Source organism: Eleutherodactylus coqui, chromosome 3, assembly GCF_035609145.1.
Source record: "Eleutherodactylus coqui strain aEleCoq1 chromosome 3, aEleCoq1.hap1, whole genome shotgun sequence".
Classification (NCBI taxonomy): Eukaryota; Metazoa; Chordata; class Amphibia; order Anura; family Eleutherodactylidae; genus Eleutherodactylus; species Eleutherodactylus coqui.
In genome coordinates, this window is record NC_089839.1 from 228,784,458 (window position 1) to 228,803,346 (window position 18,889).

The 18,889-nt window shown below is 43.3% G+C and overlaps 1 protein-coding gene across 1 annotated transcript in view; it reads right to left on the reverse strand.

Annotated features, from left to right (window-relative positions):
- Positions 1–18,889, reverse strand: part of CHCHD6 (coiled-coil-helix-coiled-coil-helix domain containing 6) — a 248,992-nt gene that overhangs the window by 61,508 nt on the left and 168,595 nt on the right. The gene's annotated exons all lie outside the window — the stretch shown is intronic.

Sequence of the window (18,889 nt, forward strand, 5' to 3'; positions counted from 1 at the left end):
GAGTGCAGCTCTGGAGTATAATACAAGATGTAACGCCATATCAGTACAGGATTAGTAATGTATGTACACAGTGACTCCACCAGCAGAATAGTGAGTGCAGCTCTGGAGTATAATACAGGATGTAACTCAGGATCAGTATAGGATAAGTAATGTATGTATACAGCGACTTGCACTACTCATGCCTTTATATCTATAGGTCTCTTGTTTCTCAGTGGAACCTAAGCACATATACGGAGATCTGGGCCCAATACGCAGGAGTGATTTGTTTACCGGCTGGATTAAGAAAATACAAAAAGGCAAAGAAAATAAAAAGCAGCCATCATCACTGGATCCACATGTAGTGCGACAGGCTGCAATTTCGAAGAACGCCTACTCCTGCCTCTCCCGGTGAGTCCTATTTCTACATTTATTTCAGATTGCCATTTTATTTTCTTTGCCGCATAAAGCGCACTGCGTCCTCCCGGGAGCTGCGCGGTAAAAGGCCGGCTGTGTCGGTATTAAGCACAAAGTAGAGACTTGTAGGGAGTCGGGGGAGCGGCATGTGGCTTCTGCTTCTTTTCTGCGTGTTGGATAGATTAAAATGAAAAGTTATTTACAAACCTGACCCCCTGCAGATGATCGCAGCTTCTACACAGGCGTAGCTGCAAAATTCATTTGGCAAGATGAGCGTAATCAGTATTTTTGGAGAAGGAAAGAAGTCTGATAGAAGGGAAAAAAACGTAAAAATCATTTTTCTTCTTTTCGTCTCTGAGAATAGTCTGTGATCAAAAACTCAGAGTGCAGAGCGCAAGGAGAAAACTTCTAATCTTAACAGGATCTCCAGACGTAAACGCAACTCTCCTGAGGAGACCTGGGAGGAATGAAGAAATCAAGCAGATAGAGACGCAGCGGGAGCGGCCGCACGGATTCACTTACAACTTCCACATAATAATCATCATTTCACGTTATAACACACTAACAAGCTGCACAGAGTTCTGCAGAATAACACGCGCAATGCATCGCTGCTTCTTAGTTGTCATGGTGAAAAAACTCTAAATGCCATCAACAAGGTGGCACCTGAGGGCGGTGAGGGCACCCTTATTAATGACCCATAAGCCAGTCTATATTTGTAGTTATCATATTGACCAATGCTTAAAGAAGACTGTTTTCTTTTCTAAATACAGTGCCACATCTATCCAAAGGTTGTGTGTGGTACTGCAGCTCAGGCCCCATAACTTCTATGGAGCTGAGCTGCAATGCCAGACACAACCCACAGACAGGAGTGGCGCTGTTTGATTAACCCTTTCCAATCCACTGTCTGACATCTTCCTACATTCTAATTGAAGCTTGCACAGTTCCAATGTCAGAAGACGTCCGACGGGGTATTCTTACCGTCTATTGCCAGCTACTCCGCTGTCGGAGACTCTCTAGTGCACAGACACTGGCTTTAGCCAGCAGATGGAATCGTCGTATAACAGAAAAAAAAGAGAAAGCCTTTTAGGAAACCCTGAATCCAAAATTGTATCGGAAAGGGGTTAAAGAAGGATTAGAAAAACATGGCTACTGTTCTCAACAAAAGACTGTATTCCGTGGATCAGTTTCAGTGTGAATCCACATTAGATGGGAAAATCCAGCGATCTGAGTGACTTCCAACGAGGCCTGGTCATCAGTGCTAGACTAGCCGGGCCTCACTGCCAACCGTGTGGGGTTTTCTCATGTAACAGTGTGGACAGTATACAGAGAATGGTGTGATTAAGGAAAAATATCCAGCTAAAGGGGATCCTGTGGATGGGAACAACTCATCAACAAAAAAGGGTCAGAGGAGGATGTCAGGAATCGTTCTGACCAACAGGTGCTGTACTGTGCACCACTGGTTCTCCAACTGACACAGCTTGCCATTCCATAGCACGTGTGGCCTAGAACAGCAGGTGCCCAGTTCATTTGATGGGGCTGAGCTGCAATACCAGACATAAGCCATGGACAGAAGAGGCTTAGAGGCTTTTCCAATCTCATACATCTTAATAAAAACCTATCCCAATTAAACCCGTCTTTCCACCCACAATCCATTAAACTGCAGGGAAAATTCACACAGACCTCTAAAGTCCAGTTCATCCTGAGCTTCAAGGTTCATGAATAGAAGGCAAGACCTACTGTCACTTACACAGCTAAGGCAGCGGTGGAGAACAACTGAGGTACTGTATGGCACTCCGGGACTATGGAATTTATAAATCCTCTGCCTGCCATTGGCGGTCATCATCCATGTCCAGTGCGGGATGTTGGTCCCTACTTTTAGGGAATATTGCCAAGTGCCATTTTAACCATTTGCAGCCAATAATGAGATTTCCTTACACAAATCGTGACCTTCCATAAACGATTACCTCTCTTGTGCTGGCATATGAAGCAGCGGACTCTTACATGCACTGGAGAATATTGGATGTTGCTCGGTATACCCCATGTACACCGCAGGCACACATCTGCCAGCTATGGCTGCCAGTTTCATGGAAACAGATTTGTTACTTCTCATGTCCTGCGAGCGGCGTGGCTGCCATTGAACTTTCAGGTTTGCTTGCCTCCTATGGGCTCTGTAAAAGGATCCACCCTGGACAACATAACACAGTCCATGGAACAAGGAGAAGTAACACTGGAGGGGCTGCTGCCTGATCACATATGGGAAACAAAAGTTTTGACTTCTCCAAAATCCCCTCATTGCCTGTCACACTCTGGAGGTCTCCTCTGTACATTGAAGCTACTTCCCTGCAGTGCAGCCCCCTGTCTGATGCTGAGCAGGTACCATCTTGAGGCTGAGATTTTTTTACTTTCACATCTATCCCATGATGCATCAGTGTAGTATCAGCTCGAGGCTCTACAATTCTGCCTGCAGGGTGGACAGTTTCATTATCAGAACCTTCTACATTTACCAAAAGAAGCTACAGCATAAAAATTATCCAGTCAGTAGGATGAGTTGTGATCTCCTCTAGAATACCAGTGTGATCATCATCAGTAACTGTGCATAGTAACAGTCGATAAGGCCAAAAAAAGACATATGCCCATCCAATTCAGCCTACTAACCCCAGTATTATAGTAGATATATTCTTGTACATAGGAGGCAGTATTATAGTAGTTATATTCTTGTACATAGGAGGCAGTATTATAGTAGTTATATTCTTGTACATAGGAGGCAGTATTATAGTAGTTATATTCTTGTACATAGGAGGTAGTATTATAGTAGTTATATTCTTGTACATAGGAGCAGTATTATAGTAGTTATATTCTTGTACATAGGGGGGCAGTATTATAGTAGTTATATTCTTGTACATAGGAGGTAGTATTATAGTAGTTATATTCTTGTACATAGGAGCAGTATTATAGTAGTTATATTCTTGTACATAGGAGCAGTATTATAGTAGTTATATTCTTGTACATAGGGGGGCAGTATTATAGTAGTTATATTCTTGTACATAGGAGGCAGTATTATAGTAGTTATATTCTTGTACATAGGAGGCAGTATTATAGTAGTTTTATTCTTGTACATAGGGGGCAGTAGTATAGTAGTTATATTCTTGTACATAGGGGGCAGTATTATAGTAGTTATATTCTTGTACATAGGGGGCAGTATTATAGTAGTTATATTCTTGTACGTAGGGGGCAGTATTATAGTAGTTATATTCTTGTACGTAGGGGGCAGTATTATAGTAGTTATATTCTTGTACATAGGGGGCAGTATTATAGTAGTTATATTCTTGTACGTAGGGGGCAGTATTATAGTAGTTATATTCTTGTACATAGGGGGCAGTATTATATTAGTTATATTCTTGTACATAGGGGGCAGTATTATAGTAGTTATATTCTTGTACATAGGGGGCAGTATTATAGTAGTTTTATTCTTGTACATAGGGGGCAGTATTATCATAGTTATATTCTTGTACATAGGGGACAGTATTATACTAGTTATATTCTTGTACATAGGGGGCAGTATTATAGTAGTTATATTCTTGTACATAGGGAGCAGTATTATAGTAGTTCTATTCTTGTACATAGGGGGCAGTATTATAGTAGTTATATTCTTGTACATAAGGAACAGTATTATAGTAGTTATATTCTTGTACATAGAGGGCAGTATTATAGTAGATATATTCTTGTACATAGGAGGCAGTATTATTGTAGTTACATTCTTGTAAGAGGAGGCAGTATTATTGTAGTTACATTCTTGTACATAGAGGGCAGTATTATAGTAGTTATATTCTTGTACATAAGGAGAAGTATTATAGTAGTTATATTCTTGTACATAGAGGCAGTATTATAGTAGTTATATTCTTGTACATAGAGGCAGTATTATAGTAGTTATATTCTTGTTCATAGGGATCAGTAATATAATAGTTATATTCTTGTACATAGGGATCAGTATTATAGTAGTTATATTCTTGTACATAGGGATCAGTATTATAGTAGTTATATTCTTGTACATAGGGATCAGTATTATAGTAGTTATATTCTTGTATATAGGGGGCAGTATTATAGCAGTTATATTCTTGTACATAGCAGGCAGTATTATAGTAGTTATATTCTTGTACATAGGAGGCAGTATTATAGTAGTTATATTCTTGTACATAGCGGGCAGTATTATAGTAGTTATATTCTTGTACATAGGGGGCAGTATTATAGTAGTTACATTCTTGTACATAGAGGGCAGTATTATAGTAGTTATATTCTTGTACATAGGAGAAGTATTATAGTAGTTATATTCTTGTACGTAGGGGCAGTAATATATTATTTATATTATTGTACATAGGGGGCAGTATTATAGCAGTTATATTGTTGCACATACTGGAGGCATTATAGTAGATATATTATTGCTTGCAAGGGCGGCATTATAGTAATTAGTAATGGCGATTAATGCATTTTACATGGTGGGCAAAATTGAGTAGACTTGAAAAGAGAATGCTACTCTGCACAGTTGCCAAGAGGAGTAAGGGAATAAAAGTGACAACTCATACAAAGTACATTACCCAGCACGGGGTGACAATGAGCACAGGAGACAGTTGCTCCTAGAGTAAAGAGCATGAAATCTGTGATTCGTCTTGCGGGATGGACATGCACAATGTAAAAGGAAGCAGCGGTTTGTATGTATGTACGGCAGTTATATCGGCATACACCAATATGTAGCTGCAGGCTGTTTTCTCCCAGTTAGTGCAAACTCTTTATTGACCCCCCCCCCCCCCCCTCCCACCCCCATGCTCCCGGGAGTTTTTCTTAACATTATGAATTCAAAGTTTAACATATTTCTTTAGTATTCGATGCTGTAAGCAAAGAACTTACAGAGTGACGGGAGTGCATGGGATTTCTCATAGCTGTTTAGACTTTGTTGATGCCCTTATAAACCTGGCTGGCAGCAGAACAGGCCAGATGGGGAGAGGTAATGGAAAGTGACAGCACAGCTCTGGGCAGGGAGCATGAAGGACACAAGCAGCAGCATTTTACCTAATAGCAAGCGGAGAGGAACAGGATGTCATAGCGAACTAAGTGTACAACGACCAAAGAGGTAACAAGGATGGTTTTGCCCCAGTTGGTCCCATACATTTTTCCAATAGCAAATAGCACGCTGGGATTTGCAGTTCCAGGGTCAATGGAAAATTCTGAAAGTTACCATTACAGCAACATCTCTAGGCTCATTGCCTTGATGGTTTCCCTTCCTCACTTTTCCCCCCTGGGCAGAGTGTAATGTAATGTTTTTGTGTCTCCATCCTTGACCACTTTTGGTGCTTTTAGCCACTTATTTTGGGCTGATGCCTGCTTTTAATTTGCACCCTGACATTATAGCACTCCCTTATTGTGAGAAGTGTTGGGGACGCGCTTGTGCTAGGCATCCTCCTTTCTGGTTCATGGGTTCAAGTGTCAAAATGACAATCGCATTAGAGAATGCAATAATCTGATCATTAACTACTGGTAATCTCTTTTTTCAAGTATTTAAAGGGGAAGGCCTGTATTAATCAGAAACTCTTAAAAAAAGCCTGAAAAAATACTTTAACCCCTTTAAGACTAGAGATTTTTCATTCTTTTACTTTTGTTTTTTTTTTGTTCCTGCTTTCCAAGAGCCAAAATTTTCATTTTTCATTGACATAGTTAAAGGGCTTGTTTTTTGCAGGACGAGTTGTATTTAATGTACCATATAATGTACAGAAATACCTTAAAAACTTTTAAGTGGGAAGAAATTGAAAGAAAATGTAATTGCGCTATTTTAGGGGTGGGTTACATCTTTCGCAATGCAGTAGAAATGACATGACCTTTATTCTGTGGGTCAGTACGATTACCGTGCAACCAAATTTATATAGGTTTTGATGTTTTGTTTTTTTAAAGTAAATAAAGTTTGTTCTTATACAAAAATTGCTTTCCATCTCCATATTCTGAAACCTGCAGCTTTATAATTTTTTTATCATTTGGACAGTGTGGTGTCGTGTTTTTCTTCCCTTTTAAGTTTTTAACTGTTAAAAAAAAAAAAAAAAAACTACATTAACTTTTACACTTTTATTTAGTCCCCAGAGGGAACTTGAACTTGTGATGAATTTATCGCTTGTGCTAGTATACTGCAGTATTTAAGTATTGCAGTATATAGCAGCCTTTGATGCTGCCTTGAGCAAGGCTTGACCTAGGTGCCTTCTGTAGGTTCTGGGCTGGCATAATAGCCCACTGACACCTATCGAGCACGCTGCAAGGGGTGCTGGAAGCCGTCCCTCTACATCTCCTCCTGATTTTATTTTAGATGTGTGGTCAACTTTGCCCATGGCACTAAAACACCTAACTACCATGATCAGAGCCAACTCTGAATTTAGCAGTTACTTGCAGCTGCCAACTATCAGAAGCAACTGATAGCTGCCTGGTATGGAGAGGACTTTTCTCCCAAGCCAGATCCATACACCTTCACGACTGCAGGACTCTTATAGTCGTTTACTGATCCTGAAGTGGTTTTAAAATGTTTCAGTCGTTTTGTGTGTACAGCGCTGCAGACATATTACATGTCACTATAGTTACAGACTACAGAAATCCACTTTATCACCTGAGCTCAGTTAAGGGAGGGGGAGGGGCACCTGAGGCGGTCATACCTTAAGGGCATCCTTTGCTCTGCAGGTCCTCTTCTGTACTAAACAGACATCTAGAGATGAGCGAACGTACTCGGATAAGCACTACTCGTCCGAGTAATGTGCTTTATCCGAGTACCGCTGTACTCGTCCTGAAAGATTCGGGACGCACTGCGGAGCGGGGAGCTGCAGGGGAGAGCGGGGAGGAACGGAGGGGAGATCTTTCTCTCCTTCTCTCCCGCCCGCTCTGCCCCGCTCCCCGCTGCGACTCACCTGTCAGCAGCGGAGCGCCCCGAATCTTTCAGGACGAGCGGCGAGATACTCGGATAAGGCACATTACTCGGACGAGTAGTGCTTTACCGAGTACGTTCGCTCATCTCTACAGACATCCCATTGATGTGAATGATAACTGTGTACTACTACATTTCTCCTGTGGGGACGCTGAACACTTGGGCTATTTTGCACTTGCATGCACATCAGACGGCATGCGAGTGCCATGCGTTATCTTTTTAAAAAAAAACAAAAAAACGCTCATGTTAATAAATCAAAAGAATAGATTTAAAATTCGTGGAAGTTTTGAGCGAATCACATAAAACCTGCACGAGAATACACAATAGCAAGTTATCCCTTATCCACAGGACAGGATATAGTTTTCTGGCTGGTGGAGTTCTGATTGCTGGGACCCCCGCTGAGCCCAAGAATGCGTCCTCCAACGCATCCAGTAGTGAGGGCAGGGGCAGACGCACATGTGCATGGCTGCTCTATTCAATTCCATGGGACTACTGAGATAGTTGAGCTCAAGCAGCCAGCTATCTCCAGTATTTGCAGTGACATGAGTAGAGCGGAAGGGTGCATGTGTGACTGCTGTTGCCCTCATTTAAAGGGGTATTCTGACGATGGGCCATTTTTTATTTTTCAGATTGCACCAATCCCCTATCCTGAGCTTCCTGGTTCACTTTCCAACAAGCAATGCTGCATACCAGGATAGATCTGTGCCTTTTATGGTTCTTGTAACGTAGGGTGCCAACCCCAGTGTCCCGTAATGGCGCCACCTATCATCCAATTACCAGCGGATACAGTGAATGCGACTCTGGATCAGCTCAATGGATAAGACCAGAGCTGGACGACGCCAAACTCCCATCTGTGCGAGGGAATCTGTTTTACTGCTCCGTTATAGGGGAAGGAAAGCAGAATCCCCTGGATTAACAGATCCATCACATAACGGAGCTGAATGGACCCCATTGATTATAATGAAGTCCGTTCGGTTCCTGCACTTGTTCAGCATTTTTACCGAACACAAAAGTCCTGCATTTCATGCCGGATCGGCACAGGAGGCTCTGAACGAGCCTCCGACGCAAAAGGAAAAAAGAGCCTTCTAAACTTTTGTTAGCAGATACATACTCTGAGAAATGTTCTTTAGAAAGTAGCGCTGCTTCTATTTTCCCGTCCTCACGGAGAAGGCAAGTGAAGGCCAGAACACATGTGATGATGATTAGTAATGTAGCGACACGTCAGCCTCATTGATCTGAGTCACAACCTTAATTAGTATCATTCTGTAATAATGTTTTCACATGCTCGATTATGAATAGCGCGTTGACCCCGTTCTCTGAAGAGTCCGTCCTTTCATCCCAGCGATTAGTCAGATCAGACGCGGTCCATCATTCCAAGTGCGGCCTGACTGTACGAATGGGGTGAAGATGAAGCTGAGCTGACAGGAGTACACATCGTCTACATGATATATTACTAGCCCACAGGATTCCCTTTTTGATAGATGTTTTTCCTCGATCACGCCGTTCTCAGTATATTCTCCACACCGTGACATGAGAGAACTTCACGCCGTTGGCGGTGAGGCCCCGACTAGCCAAGCTCCGATGTCCGGGCTTCATTGGAAGTCGCTCAGATTGCTGGATTTTCCCATCTAATGTGGATTCACACTGAAACTGATCCACAGAAAACTTGCCATGTGATTTTATGTCGCACTTTGGGGTCATGTGGATAATTTTCATACATGGAAGAGCCAATCATGAGAGGGCCGGAGATCTAATAAAAGGGGTAGGAGGGTGTTCTAGTAAAAGGTCCAGTTAGTAAGTAACATAGGAATTAAGCAGAAGAGACTTAATCTCTATGATGCCCCTATAGTGGGTTTCACACACACAACCAGATGTGTCATCAATTGTCAATGCCATACCTGGAATGCCCGGAAGCTGCAATCAACCATTGCTGATTGATATTTAAGATGACACTATAAGGACTCAGCAGGAGAAGTAACAGAATTATATGACAGGCGGCCACAATAAACATCTGATCATCTCCATTAGGGTCAGTTTACATGGTTGTATTTTCCGTCGTGTGCTGTCCATTTGCTCAAAAAACATGGCATAGACCCATTATGGTCTATGAGGCTATAGACATGAGCGATTTCATGGGCTGATGGTGCACGGGAAAAAAACCCAAAATTGCTGTGTGCCTGCTCTCATCTGTTTCACGGACAAGAATAGAGTATGTAATGTGTGAGGTCTGTAGAGATCAGACATTGCATGGATGGGTGTCTGTGTGTAGTTTGATTCAAGTTGAATCCAAGTTTCTTGGATGGAACTCACATTACGGATGCTCAAATTTGGCCTTAAAGTGACCAGGCTTTGGCATTTCTGTATCTCCTATTTACTTATATAGGAAACTACACACTATATTGACAAAAGTATTGCCCCCCCCACCAATGTCCAGTGATGTGTGAGCATTAGTTATTAAGGAGAGGATCACACAGGTATATCCTAGTACAGAAACCATCAGATTCCCCCAGGTGTAGAGCTGACAATTGGGTCTGGTGGTGGGATGTCACCAACCAATCAGTACGGGACATAGCAGCACTTTTGGACCTTCCAGAGTCCCCTGTTGGCCATGTAACTGGAAGATGGAAGCCATCTGGTGTGTGCGGTGCAGCCACGTTCAGGGAGACCTCGTAGATTGACAGGACGTGGACAATGAAGCCTTGTACCAGCTGTGAGGGCATCATGCACATTGTCTGCCCTCGTCAGGAGGTCTTACAGGCCGTTGGGACATCCATTATCACCAGAACCATCCGTAGGGAACTGCATGTGAAGGGTTACCATGGACGAGTGGCTGCACACAACATCACAGCAGTGACTGCACAGCGGCGCCTGCGATGGTGCTTGGAGCGTCGGACTGTAAATGAGTGGAAGCAAGTGTTTGGGACAGATGAATCACAGTAAACCATCAGATGGCCGCACTTAGCTGTGGCGGTTGTCTGGAGAGCGGTTTCTACGTGACTGCATCATCCCAGCAGTGAAGTTTGGAGGAGATTCTGTTATGGTGTGGGGAAGTATCTGCTGGGAAGGACTAGGGCCTTAGGTTATAGTGAAGCCAATGGGTACAAAGACACTCCGGCCAATGTGGCATCACCTACCCTGTGGCAATACTTGGGTACAGCTCTGTGTCTCTACCAACATGACCGAGCACCATGTCATACAGCACACAGTGTAGAGGAACGTCTGCAAGCTTCATTGGCCAGCCCAAAGTCCGGATGAACTAGACCACTGTGTCTGTGCACCCCCAACACACCCATCATCCCCCGCATCACTATCTGAAGCTCTCCTGGAGGAATGGAGACAAATCCCTTCACACATCCATGTAATCTGGTGGAAAGCGGCCTAGGAAGGTCACTGCAGTCATTGAGGCCAAGGACAACCCAACACGGATTGAATAAAATCCAATTTTATCCCCCCCATGTGTGTCCCAGTACTTCTTTCAGTGTAGTGTAGATGCTGTCATCCCATCTTTGTGGAAGAAGAGCAGGCACTACCATTATCAGGGTCATTGGTGGTACTACCACTTAGACCACCTGTTTCCACACCTCTTTAAATAACATTAACAGCCCCTTCCGTTTCGGGCGCTATGCGGGTAAGAGGCGCACATCACAGTACGGGCGGCACAAGAGGGAGCCCAGTCATTTTAATAGGTTCACCACATCAGTACCTGTGAAATGAAGTTGCTTTGCGATGCGGTATAGACGTACGGGCACCAGTACAACATATTCAGAGCTGGCACTTTCCTGCCACACTTTATTTTCATCTAAAGTGACAACTGAGATGAAAACAAAGCGAAAATAATTAATCAGCGATGTAAATATCAGGAGTCTTTGCGGCACAGTCCCGTATGTTACACGTCTGCTTACAGTCACTCATCCCTGGCACGGCGATGGGCACAGCCTCAAATTTCTCCTCATTTCCAGCACTAGGTAAAAAAAACAAAACTACTTTGCTGGCCGCATTGGCGTCTGTGTCAGGTACACGATGGCCAAGAAACATTATTCTCTGACAGCTCTGTGTGTGAAATGCGTTGGCACTTAGCGTCCACTCTCTAATACGCAGGTGTCGCCATCAGGCCGGGTGCAGAAAAAATATCTATAATAACAATAAAAAGTGGCGGCCATTGTCCAGGCTGCCAAACTAATTGGTAGTCTCAGCGGAGCGACGGAGAGGGAGCTGAAAGAGCCCAGAGACTGCATTACCCTTTGTCACCTAGCCGGCATGCGGCTGCCAGCTCCTCTCAATGCCGCTGCTTTGTGGGTAAGTGGAACACTTGAGACTTCGGCTCTGGCAGGCAGGTACTGCACAAAAAGCCGTGATTACTGGAAGCGAGATGCCGAGGAGATGCAGGAAATGAATGACAGCGCAGGCGAGGGGGTATTTAATACTAACGTGATCCTAATTTACATCTCCGTGACGGTTTTCGCTCCATCAGCGCTCCGCTGCAATAGGACGGTACGGCAAGGCGTGGTCAACAGTTGGGCTTGGAGTTAGGAGAAGGGGGCAGGAGTTTAAGGATATCTGCTTTGGATTTTTTGGGCGGATTCCATTTCAAAAACCGCAGCCGAAATGGACAAGTGAGCGCCAGATTCCTGCCTCGGCTGTGCGCGTGTATGCTCGTAGATCTGGATTGCCACTTTTTCTCTTTTTGCGTGTGCAGAAATAATGCGCAGCATGCACTGGGGCAATAAGGAAATGTGCATCAAATCAGAGGCAAAAATCCGCCAATTAAAACACCCTAAGCTGCATCCGAAAGTAAAAGTAAAATAGCCGCCTTTTAAATTGTGGCGCTTTGCCGCGTTCATGTGAGAGCGGCCTAAGAGTTCGTCCACACATAATGTAAGCGCTATGGATTTTTGGCAGCTGACCTGTCTAGAGAGGAATTCTCATCATTTTTCAGTACCGGCAATATGGATGAAAGTTCATGGAAATGCTGCAGTATAAACGGATATTCGCTGCAGTTTTTAACCTCTTAATGACATTGCCTTTTTTATTTTTGCATTTTCCTACCGACTTTCAAAAAATAATAACTCTTATTTATCCATCGACGCAGCTGGCTGAGGGCTTGTGGTTTTTTGCAGGTCAAGTTGTATCTTTCACTGATACTATTTAATTTACTGAAAAACTTCCCCCCAAAACTTTCTAAGAGTGAAATGAAAAAAAAAACAAAAACACAATTCGGCCATCATTGGAGGATGACATTGCTTTTTTTGGAATGTACACTGCAGCAAAAATGACCTGGCAGCTTTATTCTGCGGGTCGGTACGATTAGGACGATACAAAATGTATAGTTTTTCTTACTCCTTTTAAGAAATATTTTTTTTCTGCTGCCATTTCTGACAGCTGTACCTCTAATTTTTCTGTCGACGGAGTTGTGCAGGCTTGTTTCTTGTGGGACGTCCTGTAGTTTCTATTGGTACCATTTTGGAGTTCATGTGACTTTTGATCACTTTTTATTACATTTTTGCTTTGAGACTGGGTGACTGAAAAAGTGCAATTCTGACATTGTGTAGCTTTTTTGTGACAACGTTCACCCTATGGAATAAGTAATGTGTTACTTTGCTAGACCGAATTAACCTTTTAAATACCACTGTCAATTCTAAAAGTGGCATTTCAACATTCCGATCGGCATTCATACACCAACAAAAAGTTTGTATGGCTTCATCCGCAGGAGTCCAGATTATTAAAATATCAATTTACTAATCCTGCATGGTGAAAACTGTAAGGAAAAACATATACACAATGGCAGAATTGAACTTTTTTTTGCACCCCATATTCAAGAAAAAAGATTATAAAAAGTGATGCAAAAGTTATATGTACCCCCAAATAGTATTAATAAAAACGACAGAACTAAGAAATAAGCCAGAACAACCACATCAAAGCAAAAAGCAAGGAAAAAAGTTGTGGGGGGTCAAAAGTTGCTGATAGTAAGCAAATTTTAGTTTTTTTAAAGTTTTTTTTTTTAAAGTCATTCTACATTAAAGACATCTATAAATTTGGTATCGCCGTAATTGTACTGATCCACAGAATAAAGATAACACATCATTTTAGTGCATCAAGAGCATTATAAACCAAATTCTCACCAAAAATTTCGCAGTTGCATTTTTTCCCCCGTTTTTCCTTACTTCAAAGTTTTTTTTTAAGTTTTCCAGTACTGTAAATGGTACCACTGAAAAACACAACTTTTCCCACAAAAACAATAAGCCCTCAGTTAGCAAATTAAAAAATTATGATTTTTGAGAGTAGAGAGGAAAAAAGAAAATGTGCAAATGAAAAAGGGCCTTAGCAGGAAAGGGTTAAATGCAGCTTTGGATGTGGTTGGAGTATAAAAGCTGATGTAATTGAACAGCACTACTGTATGAAAGTATTAGCAGAGCTTATGGTGTAAGGCAGCACCAGTGACTGTAAGGCAGGGATTACTGGAGTCTCCACTAACTACTATTAATTGACTTGCAGGATTGATGAGCGTCCTGGGCACGGGGCACCAAGCCAGCTTCTACCCTTCCCCCTACAGAACCAGCGCCCCGCAGGGCACATCTCATCTGCAGCAGTTTCATTCAGAAAGCAAAAGAGATGCCAGAGAGCAAAACTGCAGTTGGAAGTTATCATCCAGGAGCTGAAAATATCCCCTCTGCCAGCTTATCGGGCCAGATGGAAAATGTGGGAGCAGCGGAGCCTACAGAGAAAAGCAGCTGCCAGATCCCCCCTACACGACCACCGAGGGTTGGCTGGAATTAACCCTCGCACAGTCTGATGAAGCATTGATTAATACAACACTGAGAGCAACTAATGACATGGGGGTACAAATCTAGTCACCTCTCCACCACCCACAGCCTGGGGGGCCACTCTATGGAGGGGTACGGTCTTACATCACGTCTTGGCTAATACTCCAGTCACATGCAAGCTGCACCAAAATTCTGGAAGCTGCGTCTTGGAATTCATCAGCAGCTCAGCGTCCGGTCTACTCTGAGAAAGGTTTTTTCCCCTACATTATATATTAGGCAACCGTACAGTTCCCAGTAGAGCATGCTCAATCAATGCAGACAATGAACCAGCAGGGGCTGCTAAGAGATGTGAGGCTGTGCTGCCTGAGGGCTAGCAGGAAACTAGAAAAATCTTCAATGTAGTTTAGGATGTGATGGGAGTAGGATCAAAGGTTTTACATGTAGCCATGGGCTCCACTTCCAACAAGACCACCTTCAGAAGCAAGAACAGCTTGTGATTATGCAGATCTCCCTAATGCACAGGGATAACACACAGTGATGTCACAGGACAGCGATAAAACACACAGTGATGTCACAGGACAGCGATAAAACACACAGTGATGTCACAGTACGGGGATAACACACACACAGTGATGTCACAGCACGGGGATAACACACACACAGTGATGTCACAGCACGGGGATAACACACACACAGTGATGTCACAGCACGGGGATAACACACACACAGTGATGTCACAGCACGGGGATAACACACACACAGTGATGTCACAGCACAGAGATAACACACACACAGTGATGTCACAGCACAGAGATAACACACACACAGTGATGTCACAGCACAGAGATAACACACACACAGTGATGTCACAGTACAGAGATAACACACACAGTGATGTCACAGTACAGAGATAACACACACAGTTATGTCACAGCACAGGGATAACACACACAGTTATGTCACAGCACAGGGATAACGCTCACTGTCATTACCTAGAGTTATGATGAACTGCTCTTTATACCGCACTGGGAATGGCTGCTGTAGTTGTTGGCCCTATAGCAGCAGCTGCTAGTTAGACCTACCAGTAAAAGGTAAAGTCCTCTGGTGCATGCACCGAGTCATGACTGACTCCTAGGGTAACGTCACATCGTGACGTTTTCTTGGCAGACTGTTTGGGCTGGTTGGTTTGCCATTGCCTTCCCCAAGACGTACCAGTAAACAATATAAGGCAAAAAATGCTTGAGAAAGGCTTCAGATTGTAAAACGGAAACGCGTTGGTCATTAGATAATAAAAACGGATAGTTACATTCCTGGGACGTTTTCAATATACCTGCGATTCTATATGCCGTCTGGGATCGGGTGTGCCATATACCAGGTACCCCTGTGAATTAAGCCTTTTTTGGATTTTGCTCTTTCTTTCATTCATCATTCTACTATATATTAGAGCGCTGGTAATTTTTGCCTTCTATGGTTTACATTTACTTTCCGGTGTGCCTGCGCCTACTGGATTTACCATGCTGCTCTCCTGGAAGGGATACTGCATCTGATCGATCTATCTGCTTGTGTCCGGACAGACACTAGTGTTACAAGCCCTCCCGGATTGTGACGCACCAACCCCCCCCCCCCCCGCCAGGGGAGGATTTGGTGACGTCAGGTGAGTTTTCATCTTTATAAACTCACTAGCTTACCCGTCGCGCGTTGCTGCGAAGACAGACATACATGCATTCGTTTTTATATATAGTGAGAGAATTAGATTCCTTACATAAAATGTGGATGCTAATTCTTTTGCACTTAGAATTTAATAATCAAGTTGTGACTCATTAGCTTTTTCTATTTATGACATAATCAATGCTCGTGCCAAATTTCAAGTTTCTATGACATTGGGAAGTGAGAAAGTTAGATTCCGTATGTACAATTTGGACGCTAATTCTTTGGCGCTTAGAATTGAAAAATCGAGTTGGCTTTTCCTATTTATGACATAATCAATGCTCGTGCCAAATTTCAAGTTTCTATGACATTGGGAAGTGAGAAAATTAGATTCTGTACAAAAAATTTGGACGCTAATTCTTTGGCGCTTAGAATTGAATAATCGAGTTGGGACCCTTGAACTTTTCCTATTTATGACATAATCAATGCCCGTGCTAAATTTCAAGTATTTATGACATTGGGAAGTAAGAGAAATAGATTCCGTACGTAAAATTTGGACGCTAATTCCTTGGCGCTTAGAATTGAATAATCGAGTTGGGACCCATTAACTTTTCCTATTTATGACATAGTCAATGCTCGTGCCAAATTTCAAGTTTCTATGACATTGGGAAGCGAGAAAATTAGATTCCGTATGTAAAATTTGGACGCTAATTCTTTTGCGCTTAGAATTGAATAATCGAGTTGGGACCCATTAGCTTTTCCTATTTTTGACATAATCAATGCTCGTGCCAAATTTCAAGTTTCTATGACATTGGGAAGTAAGAGAAATAGATTCCGTACGTAAAATTTGGACGCTAATTCTTTGGCGCTTAGAATTGAATAATCGAGTTAGGACCCATTAACATTTCCTATTTATGACATAATCAATGCTCATGCCAAATTTCAAGTTTCTATGACATTGGGATGCGAGAAAATTAGATTCCGTACGTAAAATTTGGACGCTCTTCTTTTGCGCTTAGAATTGAATAATCGAGTTGGGACCCATTAACTTTTCCTATTTATGACATAATCAATGCTCGTGCCAAATTTCATGTTTCTACGACATCGGGAAGTGAGAGAATTAGTGGCAATGATGGAAATCAAACGATCTACGTGGGGGGGTCGTAACTGTCGACGACGCTCGCACACGCGCCATTTACCATAGCATAAATACTATGCCTACAATCTTCCCAGGAGTGTACTCAACAACTTCCCAAAGTTTCATGGCGATCGGATGAATGGTGTAGTAGCGCATAAAGGACAAACAGACAGACAGACACACAGACAGACATTCAATTTTATATATATAGATTTCTTTTTAAGTATCACACACCTGTCCTCTGGAGCGCCACCTGTTTATACTCCAAGACATACCAGTGGGACATAACTAAAATATCCAGATGCAACATATACAGATGCAAGTAATGCAAAAACTATCTACAGAGTTCTCCGGTAACACCTATCAAGCCACCTCTACCTAACCTGCAAAGCTGATAACAGAGAGCAATAGACTGCATTCAGCTTCACAAAGCAAAAGCTTGACTTTAGGCTTCGTGCCCCTCTAACCTTCACATTCTCAGCTTCCGAGTCCCCGTGATGGCGTCTTCCCTCTCATCGTGTGCACATCAGGCCTGATAATTTACGATGAAGGAAGCGAGAGAGAACTAGATGAGGAGCAAGACCACAAATTAAGAGCGGTATAAAAGTATACAGCGCCACCGGCAGCGTTACAGTCTGCCGGCTGAGTTATGAGCTGCTCCTTACAATATTCACAATGGCAGACACCTTTAAAGATGCGCTATAAACAATATTTTACATGGAAGTGACTCTCAAAGTAAAGCGAGCAGAAGGCGCGCTGAGAGTGGAAGACTGGAGGAGGACGGAAGACACGGCGATTCTGCAGTGTGGTGGATCAGCACTGGACAGCACCTCTTTTGGGGTGATGGCGGATTCCCAAGGCGCTCGTTCGCTTTAAACCATTGTGGTCACTCTAACTTACAAGGACGGCGGCGTCTCTGCGGGGTATCGATGCGTTTCTTTTGCGTGTTCGCTTCTCTGTGCGGTGAAGATTTGGTGATGTTTTAGCAGCTTCCAGTTTTGCTTAACTAACATGACATCTGTTATATATTAGGACGCCCCCTGGCACCTTCCGCACAAGATTAATTGCTCTCCGCACGGAGAAGGTGAGGCGATACAGGTGACTGGAGCAGCGCTGATAATGCCGCGCAGCTAGGACACCCCCAGGATATCCCCGTAGAGTCCGCACGGACTGCGCTCCTCACCGCCGGCATTTCTGCAGCCGCAGATTGAAAGTCAAAGTGAGGGAAGAACAGTTTTCGTGCTGGACGGTTCAGTGCGCTGACATTTTCAGCTCAGTCTCGGTAAGGTGGATTTTTTTTCTTGTTCTGATCTGAACGGCTGCAGTCTTAAAGGGGATGTCCGAGTTGTCACTCCTGGGTAAAATCCATTCCGCATGCAGTAACATAAGAAATAGAAATAGTTACACTCCACTCTCCCCACTGTGTCACTGCTCGGTCCTCCACTCCTTTGTTTGTTTACAGCCTGCAGTCCCGCCCAGTTTATGGGATGTCACAGGCGCTGCAGCCAATGACAGAGCTCTGTGAGCATGCTGTGGAATGTTACTGCATTTTATAGGGGTTTTACAGAGGAGCTACAACTCGGACTGATTCTAGGAGGGGCCATAGAATGCAACGCTGCTTTAGGGTGATAATACTCTTAAAGGGGATGTTCAGTTGTAAACTATTGATGGACTATCCTCAGAATAAGTCATCTGCAGTAGGGGTCTCTCACCAGAGACCTCCACAGATTAGCTGTTCTTTGGCACAGTATACTCATGCACTGCACGGATTACTGCAGAAAGTAGACAGCTCCATTTCCACTGCAGTGGCCAGGCTTGGTACAACAGGAATGGAGCTGTCTACTTCCAGCAGAAAAACAGGGGTTCCTGGCAAAAGCCCCTGCAGGTTTATAATTTATGGACTATTCTTAGGATGGGCAATCAATAGTTTACAACTGGACAATCCCTTTAAGGCACTAATGACTGACAAAATGTTCTCTTCCTGATCACTGGCCCCCATCT